Genomic DNA, 5,488 nt, shown 5'->3' on the forward strand with positions numbered 1-5,488 from the left:
GAGTGTGCATTTATAGACACAGTCCTCCAAACAAGTATAATAATGTTTGACAAAGTACTATAAAAAGACAAATGAGTTTGAGATTAAAATTAAAAATTAAATAAAATAATGTTATAGTAAATTTTTTTAAAATTATTTTTATTTGGAGATTTGAAAAATTTAAATTGTTTATTTTATTTTGTGTGAAGATTTAAAAAATTATAATAATCAAATAAATTGAGATAAAATAAATTGAGATGAATTGTAAAAGGTGTAGAGTGTTCATTGAAGAAAAGTAATGAAAAACATATCATAGTTGTCAAATATAATTCAATAAATATATGTATAATAGTTTACATCAAACACCCGGTTTATGACATGACATGGTTGACATGATATGGTTTTTGAAAATTTTGTATGTTTGTATTGGAAGTGAGATGAGATGGTTTTAACTTTTTATAGATGAGATAGATGTGGATCCTACAAATTATTGCAAAGTGTTTGTAATGATTTTGTTTTATTTATAAATATATTTATAAATAAGTAATAATAATTTATAAATTACCTACCCAATTTTTATTTTTATAATATGTCATAATAATATTATAAGATGAAAATATTTTTTCTAATCAAGTTATTTTGTAAAATATCAAATAAAAATTTAATTATTTCCATAACTGTTAATTAATTATTTTTTATATATATAAATTGTGCTTAAAGTAACAGTGGGCACTACAACAAATTAGGTCTTTTGGAACGAAAATTTTGTCCCAAAAGACTGGTATTTCGTCCCAAAATATTTTTTGAGACGAAAAAAAAGGGTCCCAAGTTCGTCCTTATAAAACTGTCCCAAAAGGTATTTTGGGACGAAAATGATAAATTTGTCCTAAAAAATATCTTTTGGGACGAAATTAAGCTAGACCGTTTGATCGCGTTCGAACGGAATTTTTTTTTGGGACGATTTAAATTCATCTCAGAAATTCGCTCGAATGCCTTAAATAACATTCGAACTATGAGTAATTGTTCGAACGGGTATTTCATGGCCGATCGATCGATACAAATCTGTTCAACCAAATACACATGAAGAAATGTTCGAACAAAAAAATTATCGATTGAACGCAAATAGTGAATTTCCTGTTCAAATGGCTCAGAATTTTTTTCCGTTCGAACTCTAACATTTAATGTTCGAACGTTTATGTCCATTTTTATATGTTCGAATATTTGATGAGAGTTCGAACGGTTATTATTTTCTTGAACAATAATACGAATTGAAAACTAAATAGATATTTATATTTCAAAAATATATCACAAATTGTTCAATATAAATAAAACTAATCTAATAATTCAGAACTAAATAAATAAAATACTAATAATACTAATAAAATTATCAGTACATTATACATAATTGTTCAATATACAAAAACACTTATAATGAAATTCAATTGTTTGGAGGCCGGAATCGTTACATAAGCATCTACATTTGAAGCTGCATCTGTCTTTGTTGTTCTTGCATTTGGAGTTGCATCTCTCTTTGTTGATCTTCTTGTTGTTTTATGCGCATCTCCATGTCTGCTTGTTTCGTAAATTGAGCCTCTAATTCCTGTTGTTTTGCCATCAATTCTTCGATCCTAGAATTTGCATTCTCTAAAGCAATGGCAGTAGTGCTTGATGTTGATGAAGAGCCTAAAGGCTTTACACAGCGACCCAAATCCCTCAAGTAGCCAGAACGTTGACCCAGAACTTGTGTAAAAATTTCAACATCACTTGTTGATGAATTATGATCTAATGCAGTTTCAGCACGAATGTTAACTATTTTATCCTACACACAACATATAAAATTAATATTGACACAATAATTTAAATATGATTAATTAAAAGAAATTATAATACTTACATAATTCTTACGAGCATTAGGATGAGTTCACTCTCCATTATTATTAATATGTGATGCAGCATATAATTTTGTCAAATCATAATTGGTGTCTGACTCTTGCTATAAGAGACATTGTTAAGATATAAAGTCTATATTAAAAACAAACTGCATAGAATAAAAAAAAAAAAAAAGTACATTACCAATTTATGAGATAGTCGTTGAAAAGATCTTGAGCCTGCATGATGATGAATCTTTAACTTTGATCTATTCATTTTGTTCATAGAACTTCGCTCCTGCATAGAAGTTGTAAAAGTTAGTAGGTGAAAAATTACAAATATGACACATAAAGAATTCATTTAATTTACCTTATATGATGGATCCTCAAACATGTCGCAAAGTTTTCCCCATTCTTCAGCTCGAACATCCTGAAAAGGATGTTGGCGTGCATCTTCCTTGTTCTCGTACTTCTTGTAATGCTCGTGACATCTTACCTTATACTTGCGGAATGCATTAGACATAACCTCTTCGACAGTCCTACGCTCCTTTCTCGGACCAAAATTTAGTTCGAAGTCATCCTTAAAAAAGTATATACACAAAGATCATTTAGAATATTAAATAATATGAAAAAAAATTATTTTTACTTAAATATTGCGTACCAAATAACGCTTTTTTATAAGTTCTTTCACATCTTGCGGGACTTTATGCCATGAACTCGTAGCCAAAGATGCATAAGTCTGTGTAAGAGAACCCACATGCGAAGCAAGCCAAGCTTCTTCTTGTCCCTCCCCTCCGATATGTTGGTCAGGAATGTTAACCTTAATCTTACCTACTTTACGATATTTCTCCAGCGTCACGCCTCTAGTAGTACCTCGTCCATGACAAGATTATACTATTATCTCTATAAAATAATATTAGTTATTTACCTTGTATCAATTATCATATATCTTAATTAAAAAAAATGAGTATTAGCTATTTACCTTATTCCATAGAGTCAATCTCTAATGGTGAGTTAGACGGAGAGCTAGGATCAGGTGGAGATGGGATGCGAACTTCTTTCCTCTTTGGTAGCATAATTGCGAGATACTGTATCATGTGAACACAAAACCGATCAATCATCTGTATCAGTTTCATCTATAAATTCGTTCTCATCATCTGTAAATACTTCAGATGTGTCAACACTTTAATCAACTGTCGCTTCAACAATTTCAGCCTCAATATCTTCCCTATATAATGGGATCATCTCATACTGGCTCAAATACACAAATAAGTTACTGGCAGGTTGACTCTCTTGGTATGCTTCTTGAGTAAAGGGATCATCTTCTTCTTCATTTTGTCCCTCCGCCTCGAGGATAACATCAAAAATATTTCTAGGAGAAAACTTTTGTACTACTTGCCATTGATTTCCTAACTAAGGATCGTCTAAATAGAATACTTGAAATACTTGGGAAGCCAAAATAAAAGGATCATCTTCATACCATTTTTTTGATGTATTAATATTCAAAAAATATTCATCCTGGCATTTTCTCGCTCGAGGATTGCTTAAATCCCATCAATCACACTTAAATATATAAACCACAAGCTCCCCCACATATCTCATTCCAATTATATCTATGATAACTCCGTAGAAATCAACATTTTCTCCATCGTGACTCCCTTCGACAAGGACACTACTATTTTGTGTTTTCTTATAAAGTTCTCGATCAATTGTGTGATATCTACTTTCTCGAGAAATACATGCAGAATATCGAGCAGCGCGCCTCGAAGAGCCACGTGCCAGTGCATATAGTTCGTCTGATATATCGTTCAGATTACTCGTATGCATTTGTACAACCTACATATTAAATAAAGTATAAACATTCAACCGTTAACAATCCTCTATATTTAAAATATGTTAGTGCAAAATTCCATTTGTATTATATTCATTACCCGTTGTTCGAACCATTTCGAGAACTCATGTATGAGTCTCTGGTCTATATCATTTACTCCCAGTTCTTTTAGCACGTTAATATGATCACTGAAATTAGAAATTATCAACAATAAGCATATTCGGTATGTTTGTTTAATAAGTAAATTCAATGATTAAATAACAATTAATTTGAACTTACTTCAAGTGGCTCTCTATCTCTGGGCAATTATTTAGCACGTACCACTGAGCTTTCTTGAACTCCCTTTCACACAAATCATAACCACGCTTAGCACCAAGTGGACGTACTTGTTGGGAAAATACAGAAAATGCGTTCTGTTGTCTTGCGTGGTCAACATCAAAGTTTCTTTCCGGCCGATGAAATCTTGTGTCAACGCCATGGAAGTATTTGGAACAAAATGTATGCCACTCATCATCAATAGATGTTTCTGCAATTGATCCTTCTGGACGGGCCTTATTACCCACTGTGCGTTTCAACTTTCCAAGAAACCGTTCAATCGGATACATCCATCTATACTGGACTGGTCCTACAAGTCGAGCTTCACGAGGCAAATGAATGGCTAAATGAACCATGATGTCAAAAAATGACGGTGGGTAAATACTTTCCAACTTACACAATTTAATTACAATTTCTCGTTCCATACGATCCAAAACTTCTACATTCAATGTTCTAGCACATAAATCTTTAAAAAATGCACCCAGCTCAATTAATGCAACCCACACATCTCTGGTCAAGAATCCTCGGATACCAATAGGTAAGATACGTTGTAAAAATACATAACAATCATGGCTTTTTAGTCCAGTAATTTTCTAGTCATGTGTTCACACAGACCTTGTTAAATTCGAGGCATATCCGTCCGGTAATTTAATCTTCTGCAACCACTTGCAAAATGTAGCTCTTTCGTTCCTTGACAATGTATACCACCCAATTGGCATGTAAACAGACGAACCACTTTGTTGCAAGTGCATTTCAGGTCTAATTCCCAACCGCTTTAGATCTTTTCGAGAGTTTATATTATCCTTCGTTTTACCTTCAATTAACATCAATGTTTCTAACACGGACTCGCATATATTTTTCTCAATATGCATAACATCGAGAGTATGTCGCAATTTTAACATCGACCAGTAGGGGAGTTCAAAATATATACTTTTTTTTGTCCAATTGAACTCATTCGCACTTCGTTTTCTCTTCCGTTGTTTCTTACCAAAATCATTACTTCCAACATTCACAAACTGTGCAATAATATCTTCGCCAGACAATAATGGTGGAGGGTGCCCCCATTCAACAGTGTCTCCAAACATCCTACCATTTCCACGCCATCTATGGTCACTAAGTAAAAACCGACGATAACCCATGAAGCATAGTTTCCTCCCATACGTAAGCCATTAAGATTGGGTATGTTTGTTATAAGTTGGACATGCCAATTTCCCCTTAGTGCTCCAACCTGACAAGTTTTCATAAGCGGGAAAATTATTTATTGTCCATAACACCGCAGCATGCATCTTGAACGACTTGCATGTTGATGAATCAAATGTTAAGACCTCATTCTCCCACAAATCTTTCAATTCTGCTATCAGTGGCTGCAAGTGTATGTCTATATCATTTCCTGGTGATCTTAGACCTGGAATGAGCAAACTCATCATGAAATATAGATCTTTCATAAACTTCCACGGTGGTAGATTGTATGGCATAAGTACAACTGGCCAAGTAC

Source organism: Juglans microcarpa x Juglans regia, chromosome 3S (genome assembly GCF_004785595.1).
Source record: "Juglans microcarpa x Juglans regia isolate MS1-56 chromosome 3S, Jm3101_v1.0, whole genome shotgun sequence".
NCBI classification, from domain to species: domain Eukaryota; kingdom Viridiplantae; phylum Streptophyta; class Magnoliopsida; order Fagales; family Juglandaceae; genus Juglans; species Juglans microcarpa x Juglans regia.